Here is a 25275-nt window from a genome sequence, read left to right as displayed (position 1 = left end):
CCTCTGACCACAAGGAACCACCTCTGAATCTAGTGGAGAGGTCTGCATATCACTAAGAAATCACCAGCACAGTAACTGGATGGACTTTGGTGCATCCCCCACGGAGAAGGATTGAGTGTGTCCCTACTCACGGGCGAGTGAGCGTACAGAGGGATGGACTTTGGTACAGACTGATAGTGATCCCCTGAGATCTCTTCTCTCCATTTTCCTAGGCATGAAGCTGGACCACTACCAGCTCACCCCACTCCTTGGATTTAGGTTTATCCAGTAACAAATTTTCTCAAATAAATGTGAGTGCAGGTAATGCATGCCACTCATGGACCCAGGCCTGAGATTCAGGGCATGCCAGCTCCACCATCACTTGTCCCTCCTGCCAGGAGCAACCTGGATATGGCGGTAACTTGGATTCTACTAAGCAGATGTCGCTGCAGTCTCAGGGGATGATGGAACCACAACTTGGAAGGAATTTGGGTCCCTGAACTATTGAGTGAGCAGAGCTGGCTACTGTCCTGGATGGTCACAGGAGAGAAAGATAAAGTCGTTTCTTCTTTCAGGTACTGTGGTGTGAGTGTCTGGTGTTCAGCAGACCTGCCTTACTTTATGCACTGTCCTTGCTTATCTGCCCCTGAGACCCACCAACAGAGATGAACTCCAGTCTCCTGCTTCTCCTGTGCTCTATAATTAGTCCTGGTGAATGTAGCTGCTGGGTTATCTGCCGCACAGATATTCATAATAGTTATAGCTGCATTTAAGTGGCACCCTGTTACATAACACAACTCCTTTTCATTTCATTTAATCCTTTGGCCTGAATTGCACTTGGCTTGATTACAGAATAATGACTTCTGCTAATCATCATCATTATTATTTATTTGACTGGTATGTGTTTGTCTTTTGGTTTCCACCTCTTTGTATTAGGTATATCTCTTGCATACAGTGAAGAGTTGGTTTTTATTTTAGTTTGAGATTTAATCTAAAACCTATATATACTTTAAAAATTAGTTAAATACAGACCTATAACTAGTAAAGAGATTGAATCAGTAATCAAAAACCTCCCAATAAAGAAAAGTCTTGGGCCAGATGACTTCACTGGTGAGTTCTACCAAACATTTAAAGAGGAATTAACACTAATACTCAGAATCTCCAAAAATTAGAAAAGGAGGGAACACAACTTAACTCATTCAATGAGGCCAGTTTTACCCCAATACCAAAGCCAGACAAAGACACCACAAGAGAAGAAAACTATAGACCAATGTCTCTTAAGAATATATATGCAAAAATCCTCAACAAAATGCCAGCAAACTGAATCCAACGGCCTATTAAAAGGATTATACACCGTGACCAAATGAGATTTATCCCAGGAATACAAAGTGGTTCCACAAATCTAACACCTTTTCATGATAAAAACACTCAGCAACTAGGAGTGAAAAAGAACTTCCTCACCATGATAAAGGACATTTATGAAAAGCCCACAGCTCCTGTGATGGTGTGACTCATGCTTCCCCTAAGATGAGGGACAAGACAAGGATGCCCGCTTTTGTCGCTGCCATTCAACATTGCACTGGGAGTTCCAGCCAGAGCAATTGAAATTCTTCCTTAGGAAGGCTTCTTCTTTCTCTCTAGTGTTTACCTTCATAATTATAGCATTATACAGAACACTTAGTTCTCTACTTGATTAGAGTATCTCTCAGTGTCCCAGAATGAACAAAGAAAAATTGGCAGATTTCTCCACCTTCCCATCCTTTTCCTCAGTGTAATGCCGGATCATCTCTACACATGTTCATCTCTGTATTATTACATATTACTGTATTCAGTGTATTCAATTTACTGCTATTATTTGATTTCTCAGCTTACAATGATATTCTTTAGCTCCTAGCTCTTATAGGCAGGGCCATCAAAGAACATACTCTAATCTCATCCTCTTTCCACTGCCCCCCCCCCCCCCGCCATTTTTATCAGCTATGTCGTTTCTACACTGTCATAGCATATACGAATTTACATTCAGGTGTCCACATTTCTTTCTGTCTCTGCTCTACATTTAAATATATTCAATACTTGCTCATGGTCCTTTTGCTGTGGCTTCCTTGGTCACCCCCTTGGTGATCTGCAACTTGTTCTCTGGTGGTTTTCTCAAGATGGGTTCATGGGAACAATACTCCCTGAGTTCTTACGTGTCTAAAAATATTTGGAACTTTTACACTTGAGGAACAGCTTGACAGCATATAAAATCCTTGGCGTACACTTTTTTCCTTAAATATCCTATGAGTATTGTGCCACTGTTCTGGCATTAAAAATTGCTGGGACTAGCCTGATTTTATCCCTTAATGAATGACCTGATTTGTTTTGGGGACTGTCTGCTCAAAGGATATTTTCTTTATCTTTAAAGTCCCAAAATTTTATTAAGAGAGCTTTGGAATTTTCTGTTCTAGGTCGACTTTCTCTGGTACACATAGTACTTGTTATGTAAACTCAAATCTTTTATTTCAAGAAAGTTTCCTTCAATTCTATTTTTAAGTATTTGTTGTATTTCATTGTTTTGTTTTTCTTGTCTTGAGACTCCAATTATGTGTATGTTGGCTCTCTTTTGTCTTTTTTATATATTTATCATTTTCTCTCTAGTCTGAAAAAACACTTTCTACATCTGGTCTCATTCTGTTCACTTCCCTTGTTTATATCCTCCATCTCTACACTGTGTTGTGTCTAGGTCCTCCTTCCAATTGCTTCCTCTTTTCTGAAATTATTTTTTCTTATACTTCTGCCCTCAGTTCTTCTGGTCTCATTTCATCCCCTCCTGACATCTTGCCATCTCTTCACTGAGTTGTTATATGTCTGCTTTGTGGTCTTCCTCCACAGAGGCACTTGTTTGGTTAAGATTTGTTAAGTCATAAAACAATATTTGGTCAAATTTTTCATCTCTTCCATGTAACACTATTTTTTCTGGCCAGTGTTCTTTATTGGTAGGTTTAATGACCTTTCCCACCCTTTTCTGGAAGGATCTTTGAATTGATTCCATGCTAACTCAGTTTTTTAAAATTACATGTCATGGAATGAGTTGGATTTTCATGCCCCAGCTATTTGTAGAAAGTTCTTTCAAGGGGTGTAATTTTGCTGGCTCTTTCTGAGATTTGCTGTCACTAGGCTATTGTGCTATTTTTGCCGCATATTAGTTGCCTCACCCCACTTCCCACCACCCACAATGAAGCTTCTCCATCTCTACTCTATGCTTCTCAGATCTGTAGCTTGTGCTGAATACAAGGGATCCAGGTTTATTATTCTAGAGCAGTGGTTCTCAACGAGGGGCAATTTTACACCTCAGGGGATACTTAGCAATGTCTGGAGACATTTTTGGTTTTCAGAATTTGGAGTGGGGGTTGATGCTACTGGTATCCAGTGGGTCAGATCGAAGGATGCTGCTAGATATCTTACAATGCACCAGCCCATACAACAAAGAATTAGGTACCCCAAATGTCAGTAGTGCTGGGGTTGAGAAGCTCTTCTTTAAAATGAGCCCTCAACTAAATGTTAAGTTTTTTTTTTTTTTTTTTTTGCTGTACTTTTGAAATTGGCCAGTCTTGGGCTGACTTGCTATTCAGCTGTCCCCCAGCCCCCCAGCAAGCCATAACTGATGCACTTCATACCTTTTGTGTGAAATCTTTGCTTTTGCTAGTCTTTTAATATTTTTGAGTCTGTGGTTAATAGAGTCTGCATTATTTCTTCTGTTTACCTTTTTGCTTTTGAACATCCAGGAAATGAAGAGGGAATTTGCTTCTTTCTGTTTCTGCATTCATACCAAAAAAATCTCTGGGTGGATGCTTTAATCTAAAACTTCAGCTTGAGGTGTTTCAGTTTAACCAGAGAATGTGAATTCAGGCTTCAATACCACTGACAGCCTGTTTGGGATTATGAAATCTCAGGGAAAATCCCTTTCCCCTCAACTCAGTGATAAGATTTCTTCTAGATTTTAGTGGTGATGGTAAGTGGTGGGTTTTGCCTTTAGTTTCTCCCTAACCTGATGGAGAGGCCATTGGAGATCCAGCTTTGTGTGAGGCTGGGATCTTCCGTCCGTGCCCCACCTTGGGTGGGCTCTGGGAGTTCACTCTTAATGTTTCTCATCTCTATCCATCCATGAGAACCAAAGCCAAGGTGCACATGATTTGGCAAACGCTCTCAAGGTGGAAGGCAGCCTCCTGCCCTGCCTTCCTCTCTAGGTGTCTGTTTTCACTTATTTTTTGTTTCCTGAGCGTTCCATACTTTCTTGCGGGACTGTTGATTAACTTTTTTAAATTCTTATTTTAACCAGCTTTTTTAGTTGCTTTCAGCATAAAAGTCAGTTAGCAGATCTAGTCCATTGTATTTCCCCAAACAGAATCTCTTTCCTTACCTCTCTAAACCTCTATTTCCTCATCCCTGTGGGATGAGGGAATAATAACAGAGGTTATATAAGAACTTTCTGTGAGGATTAGTGAGGTAATATATGTAAACCACCCAGAACAGCGATGGCAGATAGCAGGTGCCCAGAAAATGTCCGTTTTTCCCCTTCTTTTCTTCCCAGTCCCTTCCAGTCTCTCCTTCCCCACTCTCTGTGGTAGGAGAGAGTCCTGGGGCAGGGAATCTCTGGTCCCCAGCAGGCCTTGCTAACCCACAGATCCTGCCAGGACTACCTCCTGCCCACACCTCCACTTCCTGGCACCAGTCCTCAGGGGCCAGCTCTTTAGCCTCACAGAGCTTTCACTGTTTCCTCTTGTTGTTTCCTCCCGAGCTGGAAAAGGGCCAGAAAAAATGTTTCTGGCTGTCGGCACCCTTCCCTGCCAGCCGGAAACCACTCTGTCTACAGAGGCATAGTCCTCTGGGAAGGTTTGCCAACTCTACAGATCTGGCCTCATATCTCTCTCTCTCTCCTTCCCTCTGCCCCTGCCCCACCCCAAACCAGGCATGGAGGGAGGGTTGATTTTTTGATAGCTGTCAATTTTCAAATAGTTTCAGATTTAGAGGGGAAAAAATGTACAAAAATAGTACAAAGAACTTCTGTATATCCTTAACCTTGATTCCCCAAATGTTCACATTTTACATCATTTTCTTTATCATATTTTCTGTCTGTCTGTCTGTCTGTCTGTCTGTCTGTCTATCCATCCATATATACACACACACACACACATCAGTAATATTATTATTTTCTGGACCATCTGAGAGATAGTTGCAAATATGAAGCCTTTACTCCTTAGTAACCGTTAATGTGTATTCCTAAGAATAAGGACTTTGTCTTTCACATCCACAGTCCAATTGTCGAATTCAGGTGATTAATATAAATATAAATAGAAATTACTAATATAGATATAAATATAAATACAATAATGTAACCCATAGACACTCATAGTTTCTTAGTTGTCCCAATAATGTCCTTCATAGCAAAAAAAAAAAAAAAATTATTTTCCTACTTCAGGATTCTATCCAGGACCACATGTTGCACTTAGCTATCAGGTCTCTAATCTGGAACAGTCCCACAATCTGCCTTTGTCTTTTGTAATCTTAGCATCTTTGAAGAAGACAAAGCAATTATTTTTGTAGAATGTCCCTAAATTGAAGTTTGTCTGCTGTTTCTTCACAATTAAATTCAGGCTATGCAAATTCAGGTTTGGCAGAAATGCCCCAGAAGTGATGTTGTGTCCTTCTCTGTGCCTCAATTCAGGAGGCACATGACATCAGTTTGTCGCATCACTGGTTATGTTAACTTTAATCTCTTGGTTAAGCTGGTGTCTGCCAGGTTTTTGGTCTTCTTTTTTACTATAAAGATGTGCTATTCCTCATTGTAATTAACAGGTATTTTGAGAGTATGTACATACCCTATTCCTCATCAAATTTTCACCCAGTGGTTTTAGCATCCATTGACATTTCTTGCCTGAATCAGTTATTACTGTGATATTTGCCAATGGGTGATTTAAAAAAACCTCCATCATTTCTTCTATATTCATTAGTTGGCTTTCTAACATAACAAAGAATTTTCCTCCACCCTCCATTTATTTATTTGTATATTTATTTATACCAACATGGACTCATGAATTCCTGTTTTATTCAATACCTTATAATTGTCACTATCATTATTTATATGGAGGCCCAAATTGTCCCAGACTTGGCCAGTGGGAGCCCAGGAGCATTTTAACTGTTCCTCCTGTATCTAGGAACAGGGCCTGTGTTTGTTTTGCTCACTGCACATCCTAGCTCCTTGCTAACATATTTTTTTTAAAATGAATGAGAGAATCCTTATCTAAAGGGTCAGTAATAACAGTGTAACTATCATAGGGTTTTTGCAAGAAGTAAATGAGCTTAGAACACCAGTTATATTAATAGCAATACTTATCCCCCCCTTAACTATGGGCCAGGTTCTGTTCTAAAACTTTGAGATATATTAATTCATTATACTGATCCCATGAGGTAAGTAATGTTATTTCCGTATTTCACAGAAGAGGAGATTGAGGCTGAGAGAGATGGAGCATCTTGCCCAAGATCACAGAGGCAATATGCAGCAGACCCAAGATTCAAAACCAGGTTTGCCTGCTCCACAGCCTGCATTCTGACCACTCTGCCATATTGCCCTCTTTCCATCTCGTGAGAGTGAGACGATAAATTAATGAGCATGCAATAGGAAAGGTCTGGAGAGATTGAGGATGAAAAGACATCCAGAGAGACCAGCATGAGGGAGGACACACAGATGGCAGAGTGCAAGGCATCAAGATCCAAACCCCTGAATAGCCCTCCCCACCTAGTTCCCCAGGCATCATCTCATTGACCTGAGCTGTCCTCTCCGAGCCTCGCCCTTCCAATCTCTGTGCTGCCTTCTACCAGTCCTGCTACCCCTGCCTTCCCTCCGCCAGGCACTACTTCACTCTGCCAGCAGCTCTGGGTCATAGCTGTCACCAGTGTTCCTTGTCAGTTAGCCCCTGCCACTGGTCCATGACTTTGACCATTAACCCTCTGCTTCTTAGCATTGATCACTTCTTCCTTTCTTTCTTTTCCTTCTTTTTTTTTTCTTTACTGAAATATAGTTCATTTACAATGTTGTGTTGATTTCTGGTATACAGCATAGTGATTCAATCATACATATATATATTCTTTTTCATTATATGTTATTACAGTAAAGTGAATATAGTTCCCTGTGCTATACATTAGGACCTTGTTGTTTATCTGTTTTATATATAGTAGTGTGTATCTATAAATCCCAAACTCCTAATTTGTCCCTCCCTTTGGTAACCATAAGTTTGTTTCCTATGTCTGTGAGTCTCTTTCTGTTTTGTAATTAAATTCACTTGTATCTTTTTTTTTAGATTCCACATATAAGTGATATCATATGATATTTGTCCTTCTCTGTCTGACTTCACTTAGTATGATAATCTGTAGATCTATCCATGTTGCTGCAAATGGCATTATTTCATTCTTTTAATAGCTGAGTAGTATTCCATTATGTGTGTAGATCGATTGATCTATCTGTCTGTCTGTCTGTCTATCTATCTATCTATCTATCTATCTATCTATTTTCCACATTTTCTTTATCCAGTCATCTGTCTATGGACATTTAGGTTGTTTCCATGTCTTGGCTATTGTAAATAGTGCTGCTGTGAACACTGGGATACGTGTATCTTCAAATTAGAGTTTTCTCTGGATATATGCCCAGGAGTGGGATTGCTGGAGCATATGGTAACTCTATTTTTAGTTTTTTAAGGAGCCTCCGTACTGTTTTCCATAACGGCTTCACCAAATTACATTTCTACCAACTGCGTAGGAGGGTTCCCTTTTCTCCATATGCTCTCCAGCATTTATTGTTTATGGACTTTTTAATGATGACCATTCTGACCAGTGTGAGGTGATAATACCTCATTGTAGTTTTGATTTGCATTTCTCTGATAATTGGTGATATTGAGCATCTTTTCATGTGCCTGTTGACCATCTGTATGGCTTCTTTAGAGAAATGTCTATTTAGGTCTTCTACCATTCTTTGATTGGGTTGTTTGTTTTTTGTTATTGAGCTGTATGAGCTATTTGTATATTTTGGATATTGCCATTTCAGAGCTATTTATTTGATTATGTCTGTCTACCTGGTAGACTCTGAGCTCCATAAGAACAGACATCACGTCTGCTTTTGTTGCCACCATATCCCGTGGGGCAGTCTGGCACATAGTAGGCACTCAGTAAGTCTTTGTTGAATATATGAATGACTTTTGCCCTTTACTTTCTCACCCACTGTTTCACTGACTTTTCCCCAGGGTTTTGCAACAGAGCGTCCTCAGCTCTAAGGAACGAGGGTGCTCTTGATGGTTCAGAGAAGAAAAGGGCCTGTTTCCAGAATCCCACACCAGGCAAGGAGCAGAGCTAGCACCCAGGCTCATTCCACCTTTGTGACTTGTGTCCCCCACTGCCCTTGACCCCAGTGTCCATGTTCCCAACTCCATGGAAATAGCTCTGGACTTCTGGAAACCCATGCAGAAGGACTCTGGGCAGTAGCTAGTTCTTGGGAAAATGAAGTCATTTATACTCCTAATACATGGTTTTGAAATTTACACGATTGAGGTGTTTTTGGTGATTCACACCAATGCCAGGAACGGCCGTAAAACGCATCTCAAACTGTCGGCTGTGTTTGGCTGTGCAGTCCTGCAGGTGACCAGAAGAGACCTTTCTGGGAAGATTGTCTTATGCCTCCCAGGAGGTCTGGACCCACCTGGTAGTAGTAGGCGTCATCGCTAAACCCAGCAGATTAGGCGTATACCCTGACACAGGTGATTTGCTGTCACTGACAGGCACAAGAAAAGAGTTTCTGCAGTAGGTTTACTGGTAAGGCTAAGTACAGACTGAGTATAAATGAAAAGGAAAAGTTCGCATGTAACCCAAGTAACAAGCCAGGACCAGGGGAGAACACCCAGGAGCAGGGTTTTTCTGCATCAGAATCATTTGGGAGCTGGTTAAATGCAGACACCTCAATAATGCTAAATCACAACCTCTAAGCAGATTTTTTATCTTTTTTTTTTTATTAGCACCCATCCACTCAAAGTGATGTTGATAACACTGGACTTTGAGATCTAATGTCTTAGAGAAAAGACTGCACAATGTGACCTGGCATGAGACACAGCCAGTGCCAAATATATGGGCATAGACACAGATTTTATGAGATAATCCAACACTATCCCAGGCAGCTAAGTAATTGTCATATGTGTTCTGTGCACAAAATGAGTCTGAGTGGTAGGTTTAATGTGTCTGTGTTCCATTTATGGATTCCATATGCATGTATCATAGAGATTTTTTTTAAAAATGTAGATGCCTTGTGCTTTGGTTGGTTTTGATATATATGCTGGAAAAGAAACCTCAGTATATATAATAATAGTTTGCAAAGTAATGATGCTCAATCAAATACCATCCCCATGTTATTAATAGTTTAAAGTTACTTTGGTCTGCCTTCAACCTCTGCAGTGGACGAGAGTAAGGCAATTTGATTGCACTTGATATAAAAGGGAGCTCCCAGATCAGGAAATTAAAGAGAAACATCTAATTAAAGGGAAAATGCAGAGAGATTGAAGTGGTTTCGATGACAGTTGAGGGAGCTGTTCTTGAGTCCTCAAAAGAATGAGGTCCTAAGGATAATTCACTCCCCAGGTTTTCCTTGAATTAGGCAATATCACAACATTCAGTATTTCTTCATTTATTAAATGCAAACTCCTATCCCAGAACTTTCTATCTTTTTTTCCTCCAGGAGATGTATAGGATCATTACAACATGGGGGATTCGAGGGAGCCGAAGTGCCAAGATAATAACCTGAATGAAAGCTCCATGAAGGCAGAGAAGTTTGTCTCCATTGTTCACTGTGGTGTCCCCAGAACTGAGAACAATACCTGGCAAACGGTAAGTGTTCAATACATGTTTGTGCGATGGCCATTATGAGATTCCACAAGGCAAAAAGAGAAGGAGACTTACAGCTCAAGATACACGCCTTTGAATTTAGAGTGAGGATCACATTGGTAGGCTGACTTCCTGTGGCAGCCAGCTATATTAGAGTCCTCTAGCTGTGGGACATTAATGTGATGGCCGGGTTGGTTCCTTATGAAGACTCCAAGGGAGAATCCATTCCATGCCCCTCTCCTAGTTTCTGGTGGCTTCCAGAAATCCTTGGAGTCCCTTGGCTTGTAGACATCTATCTCTATGAGAATACAAATAAACTTTCATTTCTGTTAATGGCAAGCTAAATAATTTGGATAAATCCTCCTACTGGTGACAACTTAAAAAGCTGGGTGAAATATACATTCATTTTGTTAAAATCATTAAAAAGTTGACAAGATGAGGATGAAGTATTGGACCAAAATCTAGAATGTGAAAACTCAGAGAAGTAAGCCCCTCACTCAAAACTATCTTTGCAGTGAGATCATTTGGTAATCTAACAGAATTGGTTACAAAACCGGTAACTCTTTTCCTTTAAGTTGGAACCTCAAATATCTATAACTTCAGGACAAGGGTGAACTTGAAGTAAATCAGCCCTTGAGCAGACTTGCAACTCAGATTTGCTGCACTGGAGCGCCCAGGGACTCTCAGTCCTTGAACTCAGTTAGGGTAGTCCCTGACTGTTAATGCTTCCAGGTGCCCAGCAGAAGAACCTGACCTAATGCAAGCAGGCCTCGGTGCAGTAAGCCGGGCTGGATCCCACACCTCCTCTCAGCTCCCTCCTCCCTTTTAGTGTCACCCTGTGGTTCTAAGGCCAAGCCTCACCCTGACCCATGGGCTGATGCTTCATGGGACCTGTTTTGCTTGCCAGGAGAAACAAGGAGTCCTGGGAGCACACACAAAGGTAGTGTTGGAGAGGAGGGTACTGATGCTACAAATAAAACTTAAAGCAGCCACTGGCCAAACCCCTCAAAGGTACCTCCTTCCACTAGGGTCTTCTAAATAAGGGCCTTCGTAGCAACAGGTTGGCAGGTGTCAGTTCTTAAAAAGGTAACCTTTTCAGCCAGCACCTGCATTTAATAGGGAAGATACGCAGATTTTGAGAGAAGTTAAGAGAGAGTTCAACACAAAGCAAGGTGAGCAAGGTGAAGCTTGCTGATTGAACAATGACTGTGCACCAGGCCCTGGGCTGTTTCCACGCCCTGGATGTTATCTCATGGAGTCCTCCCCAAGACTTTTCAGTTCTGTTTTATTCCCATTTTACAGAGGGGGAAACAGAGGCTCAGAGATTTGGCATGACCTTCCCAAGACCCCACTGTGAACAGACAGTGGCCTTGCCATTGGAGCTTAGGGGTGTGTGATGCAGAAGGCGTGCCTGGGCCTGGGAAGTTAGGGGTCCAGCTAACCATCTAAGTGTACTGTCTGCTGATATTAGTTACATTCACAGTGTGCATCCATCCCTATGCTCTATCTCTAGAAATTTTTTCATTTTCCTAAACTGAAACTGTCCCTATTAAACACTAACTTCCCATTCCTCCCTCACCCCCAGGCCCTGGCAACCACTATCCTACTTTCTGTATCTATGAATCTGACTAGTTGTAGGAACTTCATAGCAGAGGAATCATGTAGTATTTGTCCTTCTGTGACTGGCTTGTTTCACCCGGCATAATGTCTGCAAGGTTTATCCATGCCGTAGCCGGTGTCAGCATTTTCTTCCTTTTTAAGGCTGGATGTCTGTATATACTACGTTTCTTTATCCATTTACCTGTCAGTGGACACTCGGGTTGCTTCTATTAGTCTTTGAGTGTCTAGAGGACCAGGGTTGGGTCTCCCAGCAGAGCCTGGCACACAGTAGGTAATATCAGACTTTGGGATTTGTAGAGATGTTCTCCTGGAGCTTGAGCACAGAAGGTGAGAGAGGCCACCATCATCCCGGGGAGGACGCCAGGGAAACACAAGACAGAAGTGAGTGAGAGCAGCTTTCCAACTGGTTCCTCTGCCTCCACTCTTAGCCCTCCAGTCCCTCCTCCCGACTGCAGCTAGTGCAAAGATGACTGTGTCAATCCATTTTCAGAACCTTCAGTGGCTCCCTAATTATCCTCAGGATAAAGTCCAGGCTTTTTTATGATAGTCCATAAAACCATGACAGCCCCATCCCGTCTCCATTTTCATCTCATAGCACTCCTCACACTGGCTGAATTCAACTTCTGAGTCATAAAACATATCAAGTGCAGGTCCACGCAACTCTGCTTGCCGAAACACTCTTGCTGGGGCTAACTCCTCTTCCTCTTTCAGAGTCAAAGTCTGCTATTTGAATCCTTGCCTCACTGGGTGAGAGATAAATGACGGAAGTGTATTTTCAACTGCAAGTAACAGGAGACTTAGTATACAGTGGTTAATTGGGAAGAATTGTTTGTTGATTGGCATCACAAGAAGTCTAGGGTTGGTTAATCCTGTGGCTCAGAGATGGCATCCAGCCCCACGGTCACACACTTCTGTGATGCTTGAATACTTTGAATGAGCAGATATTACTTTTATAATGGTAAACAACAATAAGAATCGGTAAATAATCCTCACACTGTGTCTTTCTGACCCCGTCAGGGTCAAGGGTGCTTCCCACGATGATAAATCACTGATGTTCCTATCTTAGAAATCGGTTTCTCAAACCCCACATGAAGGTGAAGACCAGACCCTGGGTTTGGTGACTCCATGGAGTCACTGTCTCTCTGAGTGTGGCAGGCAGAATCATGTCCTCCCCCGCCCACCGGCACACACCCAGGGTGTCTGCGTTCCAATCTGCAAGGCCTGTAAATAATGTTACGTTACATAGCCAGGGGGAATTACGGTTGCAGATGGAACTAAGGTTGCTAATCAGCTGACTTTACGGAGAACAGTCTGGGTTATCTAGGTGTGCCCAGTGTAATCTCAAGAGTCCTGACTTGGGGGAAGAGGGAGGCAGAAGAATGAGAACCAAAGAGATGGCATTGTGAGAAAGACTTGATTGGCCATAGCTGGCTTTGAAGGTGGTGGAAGGGACCACAAGCCAAGAAATATGGGCCCTTCTAGAAGCTGCAAAGTACAAAGAAATGGATTTTCCCTTAGAGCCTCCAGAAGGGAATGCAGCTCTGCCGACACCTTGAGCCTAGCCTAGTGAGCCTTCTTTCAGACTTGTGAACTCTAAAATAATACATGTGTGTGGTTTTAAGCCAGCAGTAACTTACTACAGCGGCGACAGGAACTGAGTATCCTGAGCATCCTGCCGAAGGAACTCCCAAAAGTTGTTTGGAGACGTTTCTCTGAATCTAACCCCAGTCTCTGGTTGTGGAGTCAGAATGACCTGGGTTGGAATCTTGACCTCACCACTCCCCAGCTTTGTGACTTTGAGCAAGTCACTCATCTCTCTGAGCCTCCTTTTTCTCATCTGTAAGGTGGGGAGGATAATACCTTCAGGGTTGTTGTGGGTAGCAGACGACATCATTTTTGTATGGTGTGTAGGATATGCTCCATATATAATGGGCATATATGTCACTGGGTGGGAAGAGTCCTCTCTTTACTTGCCTCTAGGAAGCCCAGCTTAAGTCAATCGAGGCCTGCCCTTGGCCTGCCATCTCGTCTAATGTTTTTGTAAGGCCTCCATGAAGCACGGTTAGAAGACATAAATCTCAACGTAGTACAAGTTCATACAGGTCACTGTGTGAGTGATAGAGGCTCTCCTGAGATGCTGGCAGTGTGGAGAGGGCAAGGGGCGCAGAAGCTCCCTCCTGGGCTTCCCGCTGTCAAGGTCCCGTCTGGCCATGCCCACAGGTGGATTTTGTTCCCTCCCAAGTAGAGAGGCACCATATCCCCCATTGCCCCGGCCTTCTGAGGTGGGGAGAACTTGTTTTTCTCTCCTGCTTGAGACAATGGTCACTAGCATTGCTGAAACACCTCATCTACTTAATGTCTCAAAAACCTGCATGAAAAGGATGAAACTTCCTGATGGAAAAGGTGGAGTTTTTAGCAATAAAAGGGCAACTGCTCTTCTCTGGGCTCCGTGCCCCTCCCGTTCTCCAGCGCCAACTGGTCCGGTAAGGAGTTTTCATGCCTTTAATTACTGGGCACACCTTCAGCCCTGAGTGGGAGAGACTGAGATTTGGGGTTTCAATAGGAAAGCCTTTTGGTTCTAATTACTGTTGTTATTATCATTTCTGGGTAAGAAATGTTTATAGTTGTTGTCCTTAAATCTGGGTAGGGGGCCAGGCAGGAGCCCTCAAGAGCAGGTTCTGGGTGCTTTATATCTGGCCAAAGTAAGATCACTTGTGGTTTCTCTTTCATCCAAACCTAATGCAGACTGAAGTTTGGTGAGACACAGGCATTCTCATAAGGGCTGGGGACTGGAGGCCTGGTGGTTTGTGGCAGTTTTGGCCTTTTATTACTGGGAAAAAAACTGCAGGCACTCAGGAAGCCTAATGTGTCCTGTGTTTGATCTCCATGTTGGTATAAAGAAGTCATTTTTCAGAACATTCTCACTTATCCCCTCAAATGTAAGTCTCTGTCATGGCGAGTTGAGACCACTCCAAGTTGATGTCCTCTCTTTTAAAATCCATATGCTTTGTTTCTAATTAAAAAGGAAATATTTTTCTCAGTGGAGAGAATATAAAAATACAGAAAAATAGAAAGAACAACAACAAAAATCAATGTGCCACTTTTGTTAACAGTTTGCTCTTTTCTTCTTCCAGTTTTTCTTGATATTAATAGTGGCCTTATTAGTTAATTGTTAATTAATTAGTAAGGTTAATTAACTGATAATATATGAAAATATGTATTAATGTTAACCTTATGGTACATGTACTATCTTATGAGCTTTCTTCACTTAAAATGGTGCTGTAGCAGGATGCCTCCTGGTGTTTAGAATTACATGGCCTGTCTCATGTGGTCTTGGGAGGCAGGGTGGTGCTGCCTGGGCAGTGACCTGCTAGCCCAAGAGAAGTGGGAGGACAGATTGGCATGGATTTTCCTGATTATATGCCTGTTTCAAAATGTTAAATGTTATAGAAATGTGTAACTTAGATGAACAAAATCCTGGTAACCCTGAACCTCAGAAACAATCTCCACTACTTAGTATATGTTATTTCCAGATTTATCTACCCAATTACAACAATCTACAAGGATATAGAAAAATATTATTTAATCAGAAATATGATCTTCCTGTCTAGAGAACTGTGCAACTTCCATCTCGTGATAAATCTCACCTCGACAACACACATAAATCTCTCTTTCGTCTTAATGCCTCCTTAGAATTCGATTGTTTGGCTATACCATAATGTATTCATTTCATCCCCTGCCAACCACATTTGTGTTTTAGAAATTTTTTCTTCACATAATGTTGTAATGGATACTCTTTACACCTGAACCTTTTTGCACAAGTGTGGGATTTCTGTTCGAGGAATTCTTACCAGTGGTTTGTGAATTTGAGATTTGAATATAACTGCCAAACTGCCACTTAGAAAGGTTGGAGGAATTTGTGCTTTCATTAGCTGTCTGTTTTTGCTGCCCCTTTATCATCATAGAATATTATCAATCTTTTAAAAAATGTTGCCAATTGGATGATTTTTGTGATTGAATTACTATGGTTTTCTTAGCATTTCTTTTCTAATTAGTGAAGTTAGGGTGAACATCTTTTAATAGGCATATTGGGTACTTTCATTTACTCCTCTGAGATCATGTATCTGTGTCCTTTGAATAAGAACTTTGAGTCCTTTGTTTTTTAGGGATGATAATCCTTTGCTTGTGGTTTGTTGTAAATATTGCTGTTGTCTGTTATTTGATTCTTTTGTTTTATGAGCATCTATTAATCACAGCTAGTAGTTTTTGAGTGTTTACCAAGTACTATTTACTAAGAAAATTGCTCCACATGAATTATCTCATTCAATTCTTTCAACAAATTGTTGAGGTCGGTACTGTTATTATCACCCCCATTTAACAGGTGAAGAAATTGAGGCTCAGAGGTTGAAGTCACCTAGAGAGGAGAGGGTGGAGCTGGGATTTGAACCCAGGCCCCACTGCATGGCTTCCTTTACAGAACATCTTCTAGGAGGTTATTTAACCTCCGGAGACGTGAACCCTGAGATGGGATCTGAGTGCAGTTTATTTGGGATGTGATCCCAGGAAAGGGTGAGGGGGTGGGGAAATGAGATGAGGATGGAAGGACACCAACCCAGACTGCATTAAGGAGCAAGTCACCGCCATGGGTAACTGGCCTCAATCAGGCGGGGGACCTTGGGGAGCCTGGGTAGCACATCACATAGACCCCATGAGGGGCAACAGGCAGGGTATTTATCATCGATTCCCTGTAGCACTGGCCAAGGTCAGGTCCTAGAGTACATTAACTCCCTGCCACTTCTGACCTGCCCCGAACAGTTTCCCCTAGGTCTGGAGGGAAGCCCCAGGCAGAGCAGTACAGATGCATGCTGTGTGAAGCCGTGAGTCAGGGGGTATGGAGTACGGGCAGGAGAAGAAGGATCTGCCACAGTAGCCAAGTTTATCTCTTTTTTGTTTAAATAGGGGTATTTTGATGAATGCTTACAATGAAGGAAAGTTCTTTTCTCCCCAGGCACCATTATGTACACCCTCCCAATTTTAGCCATCTCCTCCTTCCTCTCACCCCACGTCCGCAGTATTACATGGGAAGGAATTCATCTTTCTTGCTCTTACTCTGGGAACTTTGCCTTCCGGGGTCCAGGAGACCAGCCTAGCAGCTAGGCTCTGGGGACCCTTTGCTGACGAGCCTCTCCCAAGATGTCTTGGCCAAATGCCCAGGCGGGGAAGGGTGCAGCCTTGGTGCCTGTGGCCGCAGCTGGTTTAGATCAAGATTTTGAAGGAGGGAGGCTGGCTTTTCTCTGCCCCAGCCCCTCTCCCTTCCAGCACACCGTCACTATCTTCTTTCTACTTTTTACCTCCAGTCAAAATGTTCTCCCTAAAAAGGAACTGAAAGAAGAGGGCCAGTTTCTGGGTCTTGGTCTGTGTGTGACTTTGAAGGTTTGGAGTGGCCAGAATCCATGTGATGGGAAAACTTTCGTTAACGCTGGTGACATAGTCAGGTCACTGGGGCAGAAGGCGGGACCGTCAGTGGGCCTAAGGGGTCTCCAACACCCCCCTTTCTAATTCACAGGGTGACAGAGCCTGAGCTCCACCCGGCATGGCAGTAGCGAGGGAGCTGTGGATGGTGGGCAGCACCCTTGGCTGCCCTGTTCTTCGCCTTCATCTTCCCAGGGCCACCCCTCGCACTCTCCTCTCCCACCCTTGTGACCACTTCCCCCTGTTTCTAAACTTTTCTCCATGCAATTTATCACCACTGTAAACTACTGGCTTTCCTTATTCAGGCGTGTGTGTGTGTGTGTGTGTGTGTGTGTGTGTGAGAGAGAGAGAGAGAGATTCTCACATGGAGGAGGGAGTAGAGATGTGTCTTCTGAGAACGCGCATCCCCAGTGCTCAGGACTGGACCAGGCATGCAGTAGCCTGAATTCTCTACTGGGGGCCTGGGAGCCAGGGGTCTGGGTCTCTGGTCTGAACTCAGCCACGGGGTTGCTGGTGGACCTGGAAGTCCCTCCTGTCATGGTCAGGTCTCCCTGGAGCCAACTCTGAGGAGGAGCTACGAGCAGGGCCACAACCAGGGAGCTACGAGCAGGGCCACAACCAGGGAGTGATGCAGGATCCACCACCCAGGACAGGAGGGAAGAAAGCAGGGGTAGGTGGCAGAACAATGGGCATAGCCCACCACCTGCCAGGTCACTCCGAGGGTGGGTGGCCTTACAGTGCTGTCTAAGGGGGGACTAAGGAGCAGGCCTTCACCCACTTCGTCCATCAGTCAGCCTGTGGGTGCAGCTGCCCAGGAAGGAGCTGGACGCTGGGAAGAGGCCCTCTTCAGCTGAGGAGCTCCCCAAAGAGGGCTGACCGTGAGGGGTGGAGCAGTCCCTCAATGTGGGGTCTGAGGGGGCAGCATCCACCCACAATCTCTGGTGCCCAGATTGGCCCATCCCTCAGTGGGGATGATTGCACCTCCTCTTCCCCAAGCACTCAAGGGACTTGAGAAGGCAACCGGAAGCAGAGCACAGGTTAAAAGTTCTGTAATAAAAGTGTGCCAGGGAAAATACAATCCCTACTTGGAATTAATTAGAGAGAAATGGGAGGCCAAGTTTGAATTAGAAACTAGTCTTAAAAAAAGAGAGAGAGAGGATTTCATTGCTTTCATTTAATTCACTCATCTAGAAATATCTATCGAGCACCTTCTACGTGCTGGGAACAGGAGATACAGTCCTCACCTTCATGAGTGTACATTTTAGTTGGGGAGACAGATAATCACCAAATCAGTGTACAGGATCCGTTAGGGTGTTGGTCATCACTATGGAGAAGCTAGAAGAGTGACAGGGGCTGGGGGACTATTTCAGACGCTGAGGCAGAGAGGCCGCTCTGAGATCTGAGCACAGGGAGGGAGGAGCCATGAGCCGGTGTGAGGAGGAGCTAGTGCGAACAGGTCAGTGCTCAGGGCTTCCTGGCGGGAGGGAAGGCATGGCAGCACTTTGGACTGAGATCACGAGGGGACTCGAGGGGACGTGTGTACCTCTTTAAGGAACATGCTGAGTAGATGGAAGTATCATGCCTGAGTCACTTTAAGTCACCCATTCAGTGTGGTTCTTAAAGATAATCACGAGGGCCCTGGTGAGGGGCAGGGAGAATCAGACTGGGTTTGGATTTCAGCTTCTTAACGCACTGACTATGGCTTGGGCGATTCTGTAACCTCATGGAGCCTCAGTTTCCTCACCTGTGAAACTAATAAGAAGAAAGAACACAAATCACCAGTGTCAGGAATAAAAGAGTGGGCATCACTAGAGACCCTGTGGACGTTAAATGAGGAAGAGAATACTATGAACAGTGTTATGCTGGTATAATGAAAATTTAGATACAAAAATTTCTCTGAAAGACATAAATGGATTCAAGACGAGAAAGAAAATTTTAACAGCCTTTAATCAATAGAAGAAATTTTTTTAAAAATCTGATTCTCCGCCTGTTTCTGGCACATGGTAGGTGTCCAGTACACATGGCCATTATCATGTGCTTACTCCAAACAGTGACGCAAATATTTCATCATCTTCAGAAACACTTTACATTATAAGGGGAAAAAAAACCCAAAAACTCTGTATAGCTTTGCCATTAAACTCTCTCCTCCATCTACTTCTGCCCCTACTGGCCCCAAAAGACATTATCGGCTTTATTTACTAGACTTGATACTAAAGACTTTTACTTGTTACTAAAAATATGTTACTTGCTTGCCTTGGGAGAAGATGCCCAGATGAACGTACTGGGGGCTTAGACCACCTGTAAGTACAAACAAGAGGTTTGGGTGTGCAGAAGCCAGAAGCATAGGTTATGCACCGCTCCTGCAACTCTCCATGTACTTGACAATGACCTAGCAAGGCTCTGTATTCAGGGATGCTGCCGAGACACAACACTGCAGCCAGACTCTGAATAAATTAGCAATGACCAGAGTTAGTGGTGTCCAAAAGGACAATTCTTTGTTGATCTTGCCAAGATATTCATTTCAAAGAAGGCGCTGGCTCCCTTAGGAGGCCTTTCCTGTCGGTCATGTGCCTGCCCTCACAGGACTGTGTTGCACAATTGGCTTTCCAAGCAGAGGTCAGGTCCTGTCCCTTTCCTGTCATAGCCTTGCCCAACTGAGGGAAATTGTTCCAGGCCTGGGCCACAGGACTTAGATGTGGAAAGCAGGTGACATGTGTCTGCTGGGCTGAATAGAGGCTGGTGGGAAGTGGCAGGGCCTCCTATGGGACCACCTGGTGCCAGGCCCCCAGAGGGGTGGCCCTGGGCAGGTACAGTGAGGGTGGGGTGAGAGCCTTCAGATCACAACCTGGGGGAAACCCAAAGCTGGGGTCCACAGACCTTCAAATCAGAGAGAAACTCAAAGTACTGCAGGGTTGCCAGGGACCTGTTCAGTTTTATCCAATTTCCCATTTGTGAGATGGGGAGACAGGCCCCAGGGAGAGAAAGGGAGTTAGCCACTTTGGCACAATGAGTTCTTTCCAGCTTCCTCCAGAGAGCCCTCAGCCAAGCTAGTGGGAGTTGTCCTCATGTAGAGGGTGAGCCTGGATTGAGAACGTGAAACAGTGTAGTGAGAGGCTGGCTTTCCCACGGAGTCCTGTGCAAAGTGGGGAGGGGCTGTGTGCAGAGATTCCCCGAGCACAGCATGGCCCCAGGGGGCCTGGGCTTTCCCCAGCCCTGCACTTCCCATTGGCTGGTCGTCACAAAGCCTGCAATGCCACGGTCCACATGCCTTTTCAGGAGCTTCTCTGCTGCTCTGTTTCAAATGCAACCTCCTAGGGGAACCGAACATGCCCAGACTCTTTTTGAATTCTGGTTGTGCCATCAACATCCTTTTCCCCTTTTTTTCCTGTGGGCAGCAGCAATCAGGTGGGCCCTGCCTCTGCCTACCTCCCAGGGTGGTTTGAAGGATCACTCAAGATAATGGCAGGCAAAGTGCTTTGAGAACTGAAGTGCAGCGCCTGCCTAAGAGGTGATTGGAGTTAATGATTTATGCCTGGAGGCTGTGTTTCTTGGCAGGAAGCTGGCAGAAGGGAAGGAGACCAAAATGAGATGGGAAAGCCAGAAGCCAGCAGCCGAGTTTCCCAGGAGACCCACCTGGACAATTTCCTTAGGCTGGGTCTGCCACAGGGGCCTTGATTTCCAGCTTCACCTACACACCCAGCAGCCTCTCCCCTTTCTGTTTATTTCACAAACCAGGCCCCAGCCTGGCACTGGCCTCAATATTGAGAACAGGGTTAGGAGCAAAGCCAGGCTCAGCAACTGCCCTCCAGGTGGGGCCTGGCAGAGAGGCACACGGCAGACAGGAAATAGAAACACAAATCGTATCTGAGCATCCCAGTTATTGTCATTGCTGTGAATGTCCAGCTGCCTCCTCAGCATCTCCCCTTGGATGTCTGAAGTCACCTCTAACTTAACTTGTCTGAAGCCAAGCATTTCATTTCACTCTCCCCCAATCTAATTAAATGACATCTACTGGGTTGCTAAAGCCAGAGGCATTTTTATTTCTCCCCCTCTCACAGTCATCAACGACTTCAGCAAGCCCTGTCATTTCTATCACTTCTCTTCAGGAAGTCCTTCTTTTACCGTCAACGCTGCCAGCCTTCAGGTGACAGCATCTCTCATCCCAATCACTGCACACTCTCCTAATCAGTCTCCCTGCTGCCTCTCCCTCCCATCTTACCTCATCTACCCTTTATTCAAAGCAAAATACGGTCCTCACACATAAATTGGATCCCATCAACCCTCCTGCTTATAACTTTTACCTGGCTTCCTGGTGCTTTCTGAATAAGATCTATGCCTCCCTGACCCTGGTCGTGAATCCCTTTGTGACCTGGCCCTGGCCCACCTCACAGACCTTATTGGTCTCCCCTCTCTGCTCCCTCACAGAGCTCCAGCCACTCATTGTGGCCTTTCATTGGTGACAATGCTGAGCTCTTGCTGACCTCAGGGCCTTTGCACTTGCTGTTTCCTCTGCCTAGAAAAGCCCTTTCTCTAGAGCTTCACTGGGCTGGTTCCTTCTCTTTCTGTGGGATCAGTCTGAATGCCACCTCTTCAGGTAGGTGATGCAGACCCCTCCCTGCCCTTCTTTCCACCAATTGCATCCCAGCCCTGTTTGCTTCCATCACATGGATGTTGCAGTTGTCATCCCTCATTCCTTTGCCTGCTTGTTAGTTGGTTGTCTCTCCCACGAGTGAAGGGACCTTGTCTGGATGATTTGCTGGGCAAATCCCATGGTCAGCATGTGACATTCCCCCTATAAACTTCTGTTAACTATACAAAGGAATATATTCCCTCACCGCTCCCATCCCAGAAGAGGTAAATAAGTTCTAGTGATACCTCCACCACAAGAACTGGCATGGTCTGGGCACTGCAGGACCTGGGACCCTGTTCCCTCTCTCTAGTGTCCTGGTCCCCTACGTTCTTCTTTAAGAAAAGCTGTGTAATGGATTCTTGATTGCCCCCCCCCACTCCGTCACTGCTGTAGGGGCACACACATCAGGATTTGCATACATTTATTCATGCATGCATGCATTTATTCTGAATTTCCTGAGAACCTGGAGTCACAAGACCTTGGCCTAGGTGTGACCTCTGCCACCATCCCACAGTGTGGTTTTGATCAGAGATCTCTGTCCGAATCTGGGTTTAGTTTGCTCCTGTGCCAAAGGAGAGATGAGGGGTGGACCTGATTGGCCAACTTACTGACTCCAGCAGAAGGAGCTTGGTATGCAGCCCAGGTGGACTACAGGATGCCTGATCCCCAGCTGAGTGAAACCTGATTCTCGGCCTCACTCCCAGCAAGGAGACGACTTTTGATTTCCTGCTGGCCAGTGGTTGGTGTCCAGCCCAAGCCGGTATTTGGGAATGGAGGGAAGTGAGACAGGAAGTAAAATCTGGGTCAACAGTCCATCCAGCCTCCCCCACTCCACCACCCACATTCCCAGGCTCGCTCTGCCTTCCTCTGAACTGAGCTTCCTCGCAGACCACAGAGGTGGCCCAGGTCCCGTTTGGTATCTGTCCCGATCTGTGGGAGGATGGGGACCACAGGGCAGGAGGCCCAGCCAACTTCCCGAAAAAGGCTCACATCTCTTCCCAAGTAAACAGAATCCAAATAATCCAGCATTTTGAAGTTCAAGGCCAAGGCGAGGCGGAGGTCCCAACAGAAGTGGGTCTAAGGCTGGGATATGGCGGGAACAATGATGTACATTTGGCAGGCGGAGAAGATTTTTCCTTTCTGGCTCTTCAGGCGGATGCTTCTTCCCGCCACCTCCTGCAGGGAATTTCCTTGGGCCAGGGACCTGCAGACCCTGGAAGAATATGCATGGAAACCAGTTTCCCTGGTTTCTGTATGTGGGTCAGATCTGCATCACCACTCTGATCCCAACAAAACAAAACAGGATGGATGAATTCCCCTCATGTTCTAGCATCAAGCAAGAGTTTTCCATACTGTGAAATCCTTTCTCCTACAGATTTGGTCTTCTCACTAGAAAGTTTCTTCCCCCTTTCAAGGACAGTGGTTTATGAAACTAATTCATACTAAGGTGTGAGTGACTCTCTGCTGGCTCTCACCTGCCCTGTGTATTTGACTATGAACTCCTAGAGTACAGGGGTTGTTTTACTGCTCTTCTTAGTTCTGGTGCCAAGTACGAGGCTTGGTACAAAGCTAGTGCTGTGTGTGTAACAGTAAAGACGACAGCAATAGCAATAATAAATAACAACAGCTAACAATTACTGGGTGTTTTCTAAATGCCACACAATCTGGTAAGGGCTTTACATATGTTACCTTATCTCATCTTCACCCCACGTGCTAGGTACTGTTCTTATTCCCATTTTACAGAGGAGGAAACTGAGGCTCGAGGAGGTTAAATAACTTATCCAGAATTTAAAGTGGTGGACCTAGGGTTCAAATCAAGGCAGTCTGTCTCCAAAATGCACACTCTTACCCAACAAGCTAGGTAAGTTTGAACCAAGTTTTTTGTTTGTCTATTTTCTAACTTTATTTATTTATTAATTATTGAGTGAACCAAGGTTAATTGGGCTCTCTCTAACAGTTTTTCTTTAATAACATTTAACGACCACCCCCCCAAATGTGAATTTTAGGCTTGTTCATAGGCTTTCATGGGTGGGTGGGGTGGGATGTTTTTCCCAGGAAGTCCCCAAATCCCGGAAGTCAGAGCAATTCAGGAGAGGACTGGAAGGGGCTCTCTCCTGCTCCCACCTGAATGGTGAAAATCCAGGAGCCCCTGGGATGCCCAGCTTCAGGGCGGGCCTGGAAGAGGCTCAGGCAAGCCAAGCCTTTGTTGGAGGGCAAGGAAATTCACTCTGGGTTTGTTCTAAGCCCCCGTTTTCAGGAGTTGCCTCTTCCCACGGCTTCATGGTTTCCTTGGGCTCACTCAGCGCATGTGTTCAATCATGCCTCTACTGGTCTGTCTACCCCACCAGGCCATCTGGTTCACCAGAGGATCCCCAGGCAGGGACACGGGACCTAGCTCACAGTAAGTCCTCAGAAAGTGGCAGCTATTTTGGGAGTTGGCCCTGGAGTCTAGCGTTTCCTCCCATTCCTACCCTCTCTAGAGCCCCGAAGCCTCGAAGAAGGTCCTAACCAGGATGGTCTTCACCTAGACCTCTCGTTGAAAGGGGAGCCTGCAGAGATGCAGCTGCAGAGATGCACATGCCTATAGAGGCTGCCACCAGGCCCTGAGGCACAGCCTCCAGGCCTATCTCCATCACCTGGTTCCTGGCTCCTCTCCTCTAGGAAGCCCTCCCTGGTGAGCCCCACCCACATGCCCTGCTTCTGCCAGTGGGCTTCCAGGAGGTTCTGGGTGGCCACACATACCTTGTGCACTCCTGCTCTGCAGAGAAGACAGGAGAGAAAGACAGGCTTCCTTAGGGCTCAGAACGGGGCTTTCAGTTCGAGATCACCGTTCCTCTCCTCCTCTCCCTCTTTTCCACACAGAGGCTCTCCCATTTATTCTTTCCCTCTCCCTCTCTTTTTCTTCCTTCTTTTCTCTTCTTGCCTTTTTCTCTTCTTCCTTCCAACCCCCTCTATTTCCTGAGCTCCCAACCACTCTTCCCTACCAAGCCTCCTATTGCTCTGGTCCCCCAGGCAGCCATAGGGCAGGCGGGCCATTGCCCCTAGGCTGGTCCTCACTGGGCTATGACTGGTGACTCACAAATCTGGCTTTTGGGGGTACTGCTCTAAGGTTGGATTTAGCCAAAAGTCAGGAGACTTCTAGCAGGTTCTGGGGTGGGCAGGCTGCAGGCCTTGCCATTAGTCCTCGAGTCTCAGCACGGGACTCAGGTTCATTTGGCTCTGCCATTAGCCGGCTTTGGGTCTTGGACAAGTCACTTTACCTCTCTGCTCCTCAGCTTCCTCATTTTCCACATGGCAAGAATCCCTGCCTTGCAGCCACGCCATGAGAGTTCACAGAAGATGAGCAGAAAACCTGGCAGGGAGTGGCACTGGGTGATGGTGGGTGGCTCCTTGGCTCAGGGCTGACAGGCAGCCGAGCCCATCCACACCCAGCCCTCCCCTCCCCCACCTCTCTTCTGGCTCAGGCTTGGCCAGATGGTGGGAGCAGGGAAATGCAGCCGAGCTGCACGCTTCTGGTCTATTTTGAGACTCCTCCTGTTTCCTTTACTGCCTGGGGCCATGCAGTGGCTGCGGGTCTCTGCTCACAGGATGGGCTCTGAGTTAGACCTTGTCCTTCCTCTGTTCCTCATTCCCAGCCCTGCCCTTCCTTGAGGCCTGGGCCCAGTGAGCCCCACATC

At 45.3% G+C, this 25275-nt stretch overlaps 1 protein-coding gene across 3 annotated transcripts in view; it reads left to right on the top strand.

Annotated features, from left to right (window-relative positions):
• Positions 1-424: 424 nt before the first annotated feature.
• LOC105106836 (probable inactive 1-aminocyclopropane-1-carboxylate synthase-like protein 2) overlaps positions 425-25275 on the top strand; it is an 83153-nt gene continuing 58302 nt past the window's right edge. For all 3 annotated transcript variants that reach the window (XM_064492419.1, XM_064492418.1, XM_031459759.2), the window contains exons 1-2: positions 425-554; positions 9731-9879. The gene's annotated coding sequence lies outside the window, so the exon portion shown is untranslated. The remainder of the gene's footprint in view (positions 555-9730; positions 9880-25275) is intronic.

The sequence above is a fragment of the Camelus dromedarius genome, chromosome 12 (assembly GCF_036321535.1).
Source record: "Camelus dromedarius isolate mCamDro1 chromosome 12, mCamDro1.pat, whole genome shotgun sequence".
Classification (NCBI taxonomy): domain Eukaryota; kingdom Metazoa; phylum Chordata; class Mammalia; order Artiodactyla; family Camelidae; genus Camelus; species Camelus dromedarius.
Note: the sequence above shows the minus strand (reverse complement) of the source record. Positions and strands in the feature narration are given on the sequence as shown.